Here is a 15,290-nt window from a genome sequence, read left to right as displayed (position 1 = left end):
AACCTACAGCTAGGCTGATGGCTGAAACCACAATGGTTCTAGCTCCTCTCAGACATTAATCAAATGAGCCACATAGACATTTCAGCACCTTGAGTCACCTCCTGAAAGTGTCTTTCCATACTTTCATTGCTATCTCTGCCAGAAGATGGTATCTTCTTCAAAGAAAACAAGAAGCCATCCAGGGTGACCATCTAAACTACCAGTCATAAATCAAAATACTTACAGGCATTCGACAGGTAACCTGATGAGTAAAGCTACCCAAGTGTAGGATGTGCTGAAGGCTTTGGGAAACTGGAAAACAAGAACCAGTATAATGTGTAACCTGGCTCCAGATGACTTTGCCATGCAGGATTGAAGGTCCTATGTTGCCAGATTTTTTTTTTTTAAGAGAAGCTGGAACGTGGAATTTTTATGTGAAAATTTTCTTTTTAAATACTGAAAATAAATTTGATATTTTAGAAAACACTGTGCTGGCCAAACAAAACATATGTGCTGGCTGTATCCAGCCCATGGGCCACCAGTTTACAATCTCTGTTCAAAACAGTGCTTAATTCTTCCTCCTACGTTCCCTATCATTGGCAGCCACAGCCTAGGATCCCATTGCTGCCCACATTCTTAAGTCTTTCTCCTTCAGACTGTTAGGCTTTTATTTAAAAAACATTTTTCTTCTAGCTCTTTCTTCTCTATGTGCACAGTGAGATGCACCCATCCTTAAAGAACAGCTTAATATACTAATGAAGAGCATGAGCTTTGGAGTCAGTGAAATCTGTGTTCAATCCTAGCTCTGCCACCTACTAGCTATGTCTTTGGGCAAGTTACTTTACCACCCTAAACCTCAGTTTCCTCATCAATAAAATGGGTACAATAATCTCTAGCTCACAGGCTTGTTGTGAAGCAATATATTTTAAGAACCTGGAACATAATAGATGCTTAATAAATATTATGGGTCATCCTTACTTCTTAACTAACAAAATCTAACATTTGACACGCTGACACTGAACACGCTGACATCTCTTTTCCCTTCTTAACATTGAGTTCTTATAGTAGCACTGTTTGTACTCACATTGTGAAATTCACAAGCCCCAGCATTTATCTGGACCCTATCCACTGTCATTTGAGACCCCTGATCCTGACCCTAAACTCCATCCCAAACTATGTGTAATTTTCTCATACATTTTTCATTGTTAAATCTAAATGACAGTTGTTTGTTTTCATACTTGTATATCTCTCTGAAGCCTCTGATAGAATAAACCTCATATATATCCTAAACCTCTGATAGAATAAACCTCATACATAGCTTTGAATGGGCTTCAGGATAACAGTCATCAGGCATTTTGGGCCATCCAGTGATCTCTATCTATTCAATTTTGTATCATCCAGTTCCCTCTGACAGCTCTCCTGCTTTTGTCTCTATCCATTAAGACCTAGATGTAATTCTTTTGGCCACATGGAATCTATTTCATAAAGGGTAGAAAATATAGAAGATTTTTATCTAACTGCATTTAGTTCGTTTGCAAGCAAGCAAACTTGGGCAGGATGATACACCATCAGCTTAAGATAAACGTGAAAAAGAAAAGAGAAAGTTATACCTGGGAGAAGATCCCAGAGACCATATGAGTCTCACCACTTTTAATTAAGTAAGATAGCTCTGTTTACCAGATTGGTATAGATGATCATCTTGCCAGCTTACCAAGTGATCATCAAAGGTGGTGGCTAAGAAGCCAGGAGTCATATTCCAGCCTTAAGATTCTTCTTACATTACAACTAGCTATCTCCACTTTCTCTCTTAAAGGAATGGGTACAGTTTGCATTTTTGGCTCGGAAGGCTAGATCAGAAGAGATTATTTAAAGGTATGTTGAGCTTCATTAAGAATCTAGACTCCCAAGATGTCTGCTTTGAAGAGGACAACACTGCTGGGAAATAAAGTTCTGGTATGTTTGTATCAAAAGAAGTCACATTCATCACTTTATGGTTATACCTATGTGTGAAGGCACACCTGTTTCAGGTTCCCTGCAGGCACATCCCACTCCAACCTCTGAACCTTTTCCAAAACAATATATTATCCATGGAATACTTCTCCTTTAGGCAGTCAAAAGGCCTTTCCCATCATTTAGACAGCTCTGAAATCCCATCAGCCCTCCACACTTCTAAGATTGATGGGCCAACTGATAGGTTTTTTGGCTCAGCCTGGACATGAAACACACACATCTATTCTCCCTTCCCTAATCATATACTTATCCCTCATTGCCTCACCTATACTAAAGTACACTTGCCTTTCCTTTACATTGGTAGAATTTGTTCTTGCCAAAGATTGAACAGAGAGTAATGTCTGCTGCACAAACAAATAGCTTATAAATCAGAGACTCAGAATTCTACCCATAATGCTATTGCACAATGCATTAATTTAGTAGCTTAAGTAAAATCCTAGGTTTTGGTTATAGATATTAGGGTATAAAAGTGTTGGCAGAGGCTGGTCCCTGCTGTGAAATATAAATTTTAAAGGTATATATATATGTTAGAATGAGGCTTCCCTGATGGCTTAGCAGTAAAGAGTCCACCTGCAATGTAGGAGACATGGGTTCAATCCCTGGGTCAGGAAGCTCCCCTGGAGGAGGGCATGGCAACCCACTCCAGTATTCTTGCCTGGAGAATTTCATGGACAGAGGAGCCTGGTGGGCTACAGTCCATAGGGTTGCAAAGAATCGGACATGACTGAAGCGACTGAGCACACACGCACGCATGCGTTAGAATGCAGTAACATTAACTAAGATTTACTAATGATCTCGATGAAGGTAGAACAACATAGTAAAAATTAATAAGATATCACACCTAACAATATAGGTGAAGCTAGAATTCATGTATTGATCATTGTATTTTTTCATCTGTCACATACATTAAATAAAGAGTAGAAAAGTAGCTCAATGAGAAGTAACATGCCACCGAGTTTGAACAGTAGTTCTACTACTTACTATCTGCTTGATCTTGATCAAGTTAATTAACTTCTCTGAGTCTCAGTTTTATAATCTTTAAATGAAGCTAACAATAGTACCTATCTTACAGGGTTAATGGGAGAATCATTAACAAAAAATAGTGTTAATTAACCAAGTATTTGGAATCAGCCATTGTTTTAAGCCCAAATGGATTATCTCATGTAATCCTCCCAACCACCCAATAGAACAGGTACTATTATTATCTCCAGTTTATAGGACTCCCTACACAAAGAGAAGTTAGGTAACTTGCCCAAAGTCATACAACTGGTAAGTGGTGGCACTAGAGTGTGAATCTAGGCACTCTATTTCTTAACCACAACCCTGCAATACTTCCAAAGAGAGTAAAAGATGTAAGGCCTGCAAAACACTTAATACAGTGCCAAAGCACATTGTTTAGCTCAAAGTTTGAGAAAAGTTAAGTTCAGGTGGAACCAGGTGTCATCAGGCAACACAGAATTTTAAAAGAAACCTCCTTTTAATTTTGTATAGAGAAGGGAAAAAAATCTGACACTTGTAGTTTGTTTCCTCCTGCAGCTTAAGAGCGGAGAAGGCAATGGCACCCCACTCCAGTCCTCTTGCCTGGAAAATCCCATGGATGGAGGAGCCTGGTGGGCTGCAGTCCATGGTGTCGCTAGGAGTCGGACACGACTGAGCGACTTCACTTTCACTTTTCACTTTCATGCCTTGGAGAAGGAAATGGCAACCCACTCCAGTACTCTTGCCTGGAGAATCCCAGGGACGGGGGAGTCTGGTGGGCGGCCATCTCTGGGGTCGCACAGAGTCGAACACGACTGAAGTGACTTAGCAGCAGCAGCAGCAGCAGCTTAAGAGAGAGATAAAAAAAACGTCTGACGCTTGCAGCCTATTTCCACTGTTTGGGAGCCTCTAGCTTTCCTGCCTGTTACCCTTTCACCAGCATCCCTTACGTCAAGGGAAAGCCTATGGCATGTTGCATCATCACAACATGGTATGATCTTTGTTGAAAACAAAAGTGAGCACCAGAAGAACTGGATGCTCATATCAGCACATTATGAACATCGGAAAGAAAACGCTAATTACTTATATGCTGTAACTTGAGAGGCCCAGAAAGCGCAGGGGCCCCAGATTTCTGTTAAACTCCTACTGTTTGAGAGTTATTTCTTTTTAACAAGTTCATTTTCCAAATGTACATTTATTTTGGAAGATAGACACATTAAGCCAGATATCATTCACATCTTAAATCAAGTTAATGTAATCAGAATGCTTCCTCTCTACCACACAGATGATCTCCACTGTGGACGAAATGTGAGACTGTCTCCAGCCGTTGGCAGAGAGATTAATTTCAGAACGTAAGGGCACTGCTTAAGCATGGGGAGGAACATGAATCTGTTCCTGGGCCCTCTTTTAAAATGCCAGTACACATGGGAAAGGTTAACCGACACAGTTTAGGATTGGTCAATCTGATCTGCTTTGCTCCTAGCAGCAATGAGGAGGGCCTAAGGTAAAGATTGTAAGGTGGAGAGGAGAGCAAGTGGAAAGAGTTGGTCTTTTTGTGCCTGGTCCCCACACCCAACCTAGAGACTTCATGTGGTCGATGCTTGATAATGGGCTGTTGACTTGAAATTAAAGAAGGAGAAAGAGGAAGGTGAGGATTGTTTGTCTTTAATGCCTCCCTTCCCTCAGTGACAATTTAAGTTTCAGCAGAATGGTTCTGGAGGTTCCCAAGACTCTTCAGAACTGGAGGATATGGGTTCACCTGGTGGGACAGAGCCTTGACACTCTAATATTACAGGGGTGCCACAAAGCTGGGCTTCCCCGATGGCTCAGTGGGTAAAGAATCCACCTGCAATGCAGGAGACACAGGAGACACGGGTTCAATCCCTGGGTTGGGAAGATCCCCTCAAGGAGGGCATGGCAACCCACTCCAGTATTCTTGCCTGGAGAATCCCATGAACAGAGGAGCCTGGTGGGCTATGGTCCAAAGGGTTGCAAAGAGTCAGACACTACTGAGCATGCATGCATGCCACAAAGCTATGTCTGCAGCACAGGGAAAAGTCCAACTGGACACAAGACCTAATGGTGGACTTTCCGGTGCTCTGATGGGCCAGTGTGAGAACAATTTCTAGGGGGAGAGGACTTCATGATTATTCTAAGATCAAACCACAAAGGTGCACACCTGCCTCTCAGTTGGTCTCTAGTGATTCTCCAGCCTGTACATTCTTCCTTTTATATGCTAATGTGCCTCTCCAACACACAGGGCCCAAATCTGAGCTCACGTGAAATGAGTTCACAATTTGTGTCACAGCCAAGGACTGCTCTCCCACCTGCTTCAGATGTTCTTCTCTCTGATGTTAGTGAAGTGAAAAGCCAGTAAGGCTGTAAACAAAGAAGGAAAGGGAAGAGAGGAGCGGGAAAAAAGGAAGCAGGATAAAGGAAACAGCTAATTGTGAGCCAAGCAGTTATTGGTTCTAACATACACACATATATACACACACTACTCACAAATCCATAAAAGAAAGAAACATAACCAAACCATCTCCACTATGTGGACCACCTAAACAAGGATGAAATCAAGGCCAAAGAATTTAAGGTATTGCTGGAAATGGAAAAATCATGCTTAAAGTGGTCTTCACAGCCTAGCTTGAGATCGTGAACTACAGAAAGCACAGTGATATTCATTCATTCATGCAGATATGGCATATCTTCTTCATACATACAGAATCTCACTCACACATATATACTTTCACTTCATACATTCAGCTGCGTAACAAGACCTCAGTCAGCACTCACACAGACACACACAGAGAGACATATCACCAAACACCAAAATATACACCCATATACCCAGGTAAGTCATTGTTGTTGCTGTTTAATTGCAAAAGTCACATCCGATTGTTTGGGACCCCATGGACTGTGGCCCGCTGTCCATGGGATTTCCCAGGCAAGAATACTGGAGTGGGTTGCCATTTCCTTCTCCAGGGGATCTTCCCAACCCATGAATTGAACTCAGGTAAGTACATGGATACAAAGTCAGATACAGACACCTGGAAATCTAAACCTGAAGCTACATACAAGAATACACAACTACAAATAAGATGTCTATGTAAAATGGAATGCATGTGTGCATGCTAAGACACCTCAGTCATGTCCAACTCTTTGCTACCCCAGTGATTGTAGCCCTCCAGGCTCCTCTGTCCATGGGATTCTTCAGGTAAGAATACTGGAGTGGGTTGCCATGTCTTCCTCCAGCAAATCTTCCCAAAGCAGGGCTCGAACCCACGTCTCTTACGTCTCCTGTATTGGCAGGTGGATTCTCTACCACTAGCACCACCTGGGAAACCCCTCCATTTTGGGGGAGTCTACTATGTGCCCAGCACTTGGTTCATTAATCGTCCCAAACACTCCTCTGATAGGGGTGTCATCAACCTCATTTTACAACCGAGGAACTAAAACTTAGAGGAGATGGTCACTTACCAACAATCAGGCAGGTAGTGTGGCTTCTAGCAGAGCAGAAACTCAAAAGTCAGGCTCCCTGCAGGGTTGCAAGTCTCAAACACCTTTATGCTGCAGCCTCTCATGACTGCTCAGAGACAACCACAAACACACACACATACACACACACACACACACACACACACACACACACACACACACACAATTTTACAGGCACTCATGCTCCCTGGCCAAGAATTTTAAAATGTGATTAGCATAGTTCAGGCTCTGTTATCAACATAATAATTTGTTTGAACTAAACAATGTGGAATTCCTCTGGGTCATTAGTACCCGTGAGTAAATTATCATGTGTTTAAATTATCTCTGGAGTATTTAAATTTAAACACTCTAGCATCTTGGACCAGGGCCAGCCAATATTTTTATATAATAACACTATAATTAAAGCTAGGGTAAGCTTAGGATCTCATTCAAGTTAACAAAAGATTACTCTTCACAGCAGAATTAAAAACAAGATTCTAATTAATTAATGTGCTAATTGTTCTTCCTTTTTGCAATCAACGTGGCAATTTCATCTGAGAAGATACTGCAAAATATGAACACAAAACTCCAGCTGATGCCCTGGTTTATGCATGGTCCAGGGAGATATATCATCTCCTTGTGCTGTTCTGGGCATCTATGGGCACTCTGTGATGTGTTCAACATGGGCCTAGAGTAGGGCGCTCAAATGTGAATTCACACCATCAAGTTTTGGAGAGCTTTATCTCCAGGACAGGGAAACTAGCTTTTCTAGTTTGCCCAAGACAGTTCAGTTCACTCCTGTTGACTTAATTCAGCAAAGAGTAATCCAAAGAGTATCTTAATTTGGATAACTTATAGAGGGATCCTATTTCAGATCATTCATGCAGACATGAATCTTTCTAACAGGAAGAGGTGTAGACTATTGACTTTCTCTGTAAGCCTCCACTGTCATTGATGTCTGGGCCATGGTGTGGATTTCCCATCACTACTTCCTCCTTTATGAAACAATAATCAACCACATATGGCCCCGGTTACTCAGGGCTTCCCTCTACCCCTAGCACAGCCCAAATTATAGTGTTTCCTGAGAACTAATTCAGTTCAGCTCAGTTCAGTCGCTCAGTCATATCCAACGCTTTGAGACCCCATGGACTGCAGCATGTCAGGCTTCCCTGTCCATCACCAACTCCCAGAGCTTGCTCAAACTCCTGTCCATCAAGTAAGTGATGCTGTCCAACCATCGCATCCTCTGTTGTCCCCTTCTCCTCCTGCCTTCAATCTTTCCCAGCATCAGGGTCTTTTCCAATGAGTCAGTTCTTTGCATCAGGTGGCCAAAGTATTGGAGCTTCAGCTTCAGCATCAGTCCTTCCAATGAATATTCAGGACTGATTTCCTTTAGAATTGACTGGTTTGATCTCCTTGCAGCCCAAGGGACGCTCAAGAGTCGTCTCCAACACCACAGTTCAAAAGCATTAGTTCTTTGGTGCTCAGCTTACTTTACAGTCCAACTCTCACATCCATACATGACTACTGGAAAAACCATAGCTTTGACTAGATGGACCTTTGTCAGTAAAGTAATGTCTGCTTTTTAATATACTGTCTAGGTTGGTCATAGCTTTCCTTTCAAGGAGCAAGCATCCTATAATTTCATGGCTGCAGTCACCATCTGCAGTGATTTTGGAGCCCAAGAAAATAAAGTATCTCACTGTTTACATTGTTTCCCCATCTATTTGCCATGAAGTGATGGGGCCAGATGCCATGATCTTACTTTTTTCAATATTGCGTTTTAAACCAGCTTTTGTTTCTTCACGGTACATACAAATTTTAGCACCCTGAAACTGTGGTGATGGTGCTAAGGAATGGGCATGGGTAGAGCCTTGAAAAAATAATTCCTCAGTGCTTCACAGTTCTCTCTGGCCTGGAATTGGAAAATGATAAACCAATGTAACATATAGACTCTTCAGAAGAAAGAAAAGATTTGGAGAAAATTCTTCACAAGGTATTTAGGGTAAGAAGTGTACTCTGTTCAGAAGATTGGAAATGCTAAAACAAAACACATGGAGTGTGTCATGGGGAGCAATCTGTCTGAACAAGCAAGGAGTTGACTGCTCTTCTGGACTTTTTTCAAGTCTAACTTCTAAGGATTTTTCTCCTAAAGAGACTTAAAGGAGGACAATGGGGGTCAAACTGCAAAACATCCAGCCAACAAAAGCCAGTCTTTTTCATGAAATCTTTGAAAGACAGTGAGAAACAGTAACACCTTGGATCCCTACTACTTCCTCTTGAAAATCAGGCTCATGGCTCCAGAATTTTCTATGGAATACTCAACATTTGTATGAGTTGGCTTTCAGAAATAGAGGAGCTTTCCCTAGGTCTCACAAGCCAGTACCTGAGGAGAGTCAGAACCCATCTTTGCTGACTTCAAGCTTAGGAGAGTTTTAATATTTTAACTAGACTCTTTACTTATGGTAAGATTATATTAGTGTAGCGCCAAAATCAAAGGACTATTGAGCTTGCCAAGGTTTGAATCCTAGTTCTACCACTTATCAGCTGTGTGATCTTGGGTAAGATGCTTCACCTCTCTGTCTCAGAGAGACACCTCTCTGAGAGAGGTGTCTCAGAGAGAAACTGATGTCTCAGTTTCGTCATCTATAAAATGTGACAACAGTAGCACCTCCTTCAGAAGGTTGTTGGGAGGATTTTATATTATGTATAAAATCGGCAGAGCAAAGTTTGACATATAGCAAGCACTCAATAAATATTAGGTGTTATCTATAAGACAAGTTTGGGCTTCCCAGGTGGCTCAGTGGGTAAAAAATCTGCCTGCAATGTTGGAGACTTGCGGGTTTGATCCCTGTGTTGGCAAGATCCCCTAGAGGAGGGCACGGCAACCCACTCCAGTATTCTTGCCTGGAGAATCCCATGGACAGAGGAGCCTGGCAGGCTACAGGCCACAGGGTTGCAAAAAGCTGGACAGGACTGAAGTGACTGAGCTCACACAAAAGATGAGTTTGAGAAACCGCCTGGAATCCTTCACTATGCAAGTGATTGGATCAGTTCAGTTCAGTCACTCTGTTGTGTCTGACTATTTTCGACCCCATGGACTGCAGCATGCCAGGCCTCCCTATCCATCACCAACTCCTGGAGTTTACTCAAAGTCATGTCCATTTAGTCGGTGATGCCATTCAACCATCTCATCCTCTATCGTCCCCTTCTCTTCCTGCCTTCAATCTTTCCCAGCATCAGGGTCTTTTCCAATGAGTCAATTCTTTGCATCAGGTGGCCAAAGTATTGGAGCTTCAGCTTTAGCATCAGTCCTTCCACAATGAACATTCAGGACTGATCTCCTTTAGGATGGACTGGTTGGCTCTCCTTGCAGTCCAAAAGACTCTCAAGAGTCTTCTCCAACACCACAGGTCAAAAGCATCAATTCTTCGGTGCTCAGCTTTCTTTATAGTCCAACTCTCATGTCCATACATGACTACTGGAAAAACCATTGCCTTGACTAGATGGACTTTTGTTGGTAAAGTAATGTCTCTGCTTTTTAACATGCTATCTAGGTTGGTCATAACTTTTCTTCCAAGGAGCAAGCATCTTTTTATTTCATGGCTGCAGTCACCATCTGAAGTGATTTTGGAGCCCAAAAAAATAAAGTCTGACACTGCTTCCACTGTTTCCCCATCTATCTGCCATGAAGTGATGGGACTGGATGCCATAATCTTTGTTTTCTCAATGTTGAGCTTTAAGCCAACTTTTTCACTCTCCTCTTTCACTTTCATCAAGAGGCCATTTAGTTCTTCTTCACTTTCTGCCATAAGGGTGGTGTCATCTGCATATCTGAGATTATTGATATTTCTCCTGGCAATCTTGATTCCAGCTTGTGTTTCTTCCAGCCCAGCATTTCTCATGATGTACTCTGCTAGCGTGTGAGATAAGTACAATTGTGTGGTAGTTTGAGCATTTTTTTGACATTTGCCTTTCTTTGGGATTGGAAAGAAAACTGACCTTTTCCAGTCTTGTGGCCACTTCTGAGTTTTCCAAATTTGCTGGCATTTTGAGTGCAACACTTTCACAGTATCATCTTTTAGGATTTGAAATAGTTCAGCTGGAATTCCATCACCTCCACTAGCTTTGTTGATAGTGATGTTTCCTAAGGCCCACTTGACTTCACATTCCAGGATGTCTGGCTCTAGGTGAGTGATCACACCATCATGATTATCTGGGTCATGAAGATCTTTTTTGTACAGTTCTTCTGTGTATCCTTGCCACCTCTTCTTAATATCTGCTGCTTCCGTTGGGTCCACACCATTTCTGTCCTTTATTGAGCCCATCTTTGCATGAAATATTCCCTTGGTATCTCTAATTTTCTTGAAGAGATCTCTAGTCTTTCCCATTCTATTGTTTTCCTCTATTTCTTTGCACTGATCACTGAGGAAGGCTTTCTTATCTCTCCTTGCTATTCTTTGAACTGTGCATTCAAATGGGTATATCTTTCCTTTTCTCCTTTGCTTTTGGCTTCTCTTCTTTTCACAGCTATTTATAAGGCCTCCTCAGACAGCCATTTTGCTTTTTTGCATTTCTTTTTCTTAGAGATGATCTTGTTCCCTGTCTCCTGTACAATGTCACGAACTGCCATTCATAGTTCATCAGGCACTCTGTCTATCAGATCTAGTCCCTTAAATCTATTTCTCACTTCCACTGTATAATCATTACAGTGATTGGATAGCCACACATAAATAAATCTGATAATATCACATTTGAGGTAACCAATGTGGATAGATTAACTGTGAGCCAATAAATTTGATGATCAGTCCCTTGATACAATCAGATTCCAGCATTTATGTTGAACCACAAATTTCTGATGTTTTAGGTATAGAGAAAGGATTCTCCATTATCAGGATATGGTGGAAGTTTGTTTCTAGAGACTTAAACAGGAAGGCAGTCTTATTTAAAAGCCTACTAGGTATAAAAAAATAAATAAATAAATAAATAAATAAATAAAAGCCTACTAGGGACCCATGAATGAAACTTAAGGTGACCTAAATTGTAGGAGAAAAAAACAAAACATGTTGGGAGGAACATGATGTCACTGAGTTTTTCTCCTGGAAGTATATGACATTTTATACTCAATTCTAATGCTTCTTTCCCAAGGAGCAGTTTGGAGAGGCAGGACAGTGTGTAAGCACCACTCTCTCCTCCCTAGTCCTTGCCATTCCCAGAAAACCCAGGTATGGCATCTTTGGACTGTGTGGGTCCATCTTACAGATGTTGTTGGGTGAGGTACTGGAGTTTGCTTGCACTTCCCTTAAGGGCCAGTTGTGTTCATCTCTTTTTCAACTCCAGATTTAGCAACATCATACTGTTAGCTTGTCTGCAATGGTGAGAGTATTTTCACTATGGAAAATGGCAAATGTGACAAATCAGAGCTTTATCTCCCACCCCCCAGCCCCCACAGAACCAGTTGTTAAGCATTTACCAGCACATTTCTGGGCCAGATGAACTGTCATTGTTCAGATACAGCTCCCTTCTATGCTCAGATAAGATGGGACCATTTCAGGTCTTGGCAAATGTCCAAAGACTTTTACCAACTGAAGAGCTTCACTGGGCTAGGACTAGACTGCTTTGGTTCAATTTCTCATTTCAGGCTTGCTTGCTGTGACCATCCTAACAGCATATCCCCAAGGGGCACTGAATTACCCAGCTTCCCTCCATGTAAGAGGTCTCAGCCCATCAGAGAGGAATTTGAGGCCCAAGATGCTGGACACTGCTGTAATGAGCAAATCCAAAGGAAGGTAAATGGTAGGAAACTGAATACAAGGAACGGAACAGTAACTAGGCTGCTTTCAAGTTTCCGACCATCATTTTGGGGAATGAGATCAATTCTACTATTAAAGAAAGGAGATTGTACACAAAGCCAGGAATCAATTTGAAATTTAATGACCAAAACAGAGAGAATTGGGTTAGAGCCAATTTATAGAACCAACCAAATGGATGGAAGTTGAAACAATACAGGCACAGAACAAACAGGCTTTAGGCCACGTGTAAATCTAGGAAAATACAAAACACATGGTGTAGCCTCAGCACATAGACATTGCTCTCTGCTTCTTCCCCCTCCTACTCCTTCCCTTAAACTTGGTCAGTGACCTATTGATAGTACTGGAAGAGCAGAAAGGTATCTATTGATAGTCTGACTATGTCAGATTCCAAAGAAGAAGACAAGGCCTCAGCTTGCCTTCCAAGAATAAGTCTCCATCTAGTTCTATCTCTGGCACTCCCATAGAATGTTCAAGTTTGACTGCTAGAAGAATGTTGCCTACTTTAGTCCCCTCCTTTAACAACTTTAGAAGCCGAGGCCCAGAAAAGTGAATTTCCCAGTCTCCAAGTGGCAGATCTGAGCCAAAAGCTCAGAGCAAGTATGTTATTATAAGGCACAAGTCAATGTTTCTTAAGGGTTTCCTCTTGTAAATAGCCCTGTAAAGATGGAGTATGTTCTTGTTAAGTTAGGAAGACCCCGATCTGCTGGTTATTGCTCTTAGCTTTCCTAGTGTAGCCCAAAGTCTGTAGTTTTTTCCCCAGATCATAGGGGTATTTACAAATTCAACTCACATGCAGTCCAGAAATCTTGGCTTTAAAAATTTATTGATAGCAAATGCTTGACACAAGAGCATCTGTGAACCAGGTGAAATTCTATCCATGTGTAGGGGAAAAGGCATGGCTGATGTGGCTTCTCTATATTCATGTAAGAACAAGCTTCTACCTCCAGAAGGTACTTATTTCTGTTTTAAGAAACAATATTGATTCAAAATGACTGGGTTGTTGTTGTTGTTTAGTCGCTAAGTCATGTCTGACTCTTTGTGCCCCCATGGGCTGCAGCACGTCAGACTTCCCTGTCCTTCACCATCTCCTGGAGCTTGCTCAAAGTCACCATTGAGTCGGTGATGCCATCCAACCATCTCATCCTCTGTCGTCCCCTTCTCCTGCCCTCAATCTTTCCCAGAATCGGGGTCTTTGCCAATGAGTTGGCTCGTCTTACCAAGTGGCAAAGTATTGGAGCTTCAGCTTCAGCATCGGTCATTCCAATGAATATTCAGGGTTGATTTCATTTAGGATTGACCGGTTTGATCTTGCAGTCCAAGGGACTCTCAAGAATCTTCTTCAGCACCACAATTTCCCTAAAATTCCATGCAGTATACAGGAAAACTGAAGCTACTAGAGGTCAAATTACTCAAGTAGTATGTAGCAGAACCAGAGTGCGACTCAAGGTCCATTGGATTTCAAAGTTCATGATCTTTCCATAAGATTGATTTGCCTCCATAAAGGGAGCTGACTTCTAATCTAACTCTTGCCACATCCTTTCTAGAAGAAAGAGATCTTCCTCGCTGTGTTTATAGACTCATTTGCTCAAGCTTGGGCTTGGCAGTTGCCAGCCTAGAAAGGGCATCAAAGGCAGTGAAATGTGGAAGCATCAGCCCTCAGGTGCAGTACCCAGACTGAATGCCTTGTTTTGGAACGTTCCCACCTGCCATCTCTTTACCCAGTACAGGTGAATAGCTCCTTGCAGGCCTGACTGTCCTCACTGTATCTCCCTGACATAATGACCATTTGCCTCAGAAAATTCTAATTATTCAGGCAACAGAGTAGGCAGTTAAGTCTTATCCAAACTCTTGTTCATGCCTGTGGAAATGGAAATAAGCAAAACATCATCTTACCTGCCTGTGGATTACTTTGCTGAGAGCACCAAATCTTAGCATCCACTCATGCAACCCACGAGGATGGATGGGTTTATTTATTTAACTTCTGTTTTATTGACTACGCCAAAACCTTTGACTCTGTGGATCACAAAAAACTGTGGAAAATTCTTAAAGAGATGGGAATACCAGATCACCTTACCTGCCTCCTGAGAAATCTGTATGCAGGTTAAGAAGCAACAGTTAGAACCAGACATGGAACAACAGACTGGTTCCAAACTGGGAAAGGAGTATGTCAAAGTTGTATATTGTCACCCTGCTTATTTAACTTATATGCAGAGTACATCATGCAAAATGCTATGCTATGCTGGATGAAGCACAAGCTGGAATCAAGATTGCAGGGAGAAATTTCAATAACCTCAGATATGCAGAAGACATCACCCTTATGGCAGAAAGTGAAGAGAAACTAAAGAGCCTCTTGATAAAAGTGAAAGAGGAGAGTGAAAAAGCTGGCTTAAAACTCAACATTCAGAAAACTAAGATCATGGCATCCAGTCCCATCACTTCATGGCAAATAAATGGGGAAACAATGGAAACAGTGAGAGACTTTATATTCTTAGGCTCCAAAATCACTGCAGATGGTGACTGTAGCCATGAAATTAAAAGATGCTTGATCCTTGGAAGAAAAGCTATAACCAACATAGACAGCATATTAAAAAGCAGATATTACTTTACTGACAAAGGTCTGTCTAGTCAAAGCTATGATTTTTCCAGTAGTCGTGTATGGATATGAGAGTTGAGCTATAAAGAAAGCTGAGCCCTGATGAATTGATGCTTTTGAACTGTGGAGTTGGAGAAGACTCTTGAGAGTCCCTTGGACTGCAAGGAGATCCAACCAGTCCATCCTAAAGGAAATCAATCCTGACTATTCATTGGAAGGACTGATGCTGAAGCTGAAACTCCAATCCTTTGGCCACCTGATGCGAAGAACTGACTCATTGGAAAAAGACCCTGATGCTGGGAAAGATTAGGGGAAGAAGGGGACAACAGAGGATAAGATGGTTGGATGGCATCACCAACACAATGGACATGAGTTTGAGCAAGCTCTGGGGGTTGGTGAAGGACAGGGAAGCCTGGTGTGCAGCAATCCATAGGGTTGCAAAG

The sequence above is a fragment of the Giraffa tippelskirchi genome, chromosome X (genome assembly GCF_054371585.1).
Source record: "Giraffa tippelskirchi isolate mGirTip1 chromosome X, T2T-mGirTip1v1.2.pri, whole genome shotgun sequence".
Classification (NCBI taxonomy): Eukaryota; Metazoa; Chordata; class Mammalia; order Artiodactyla; family Giraffidae; genus Giraffa; species Giraffa tippelskirchi.
Note: the sequence above shows the minus strand (reverse complement) of the source record.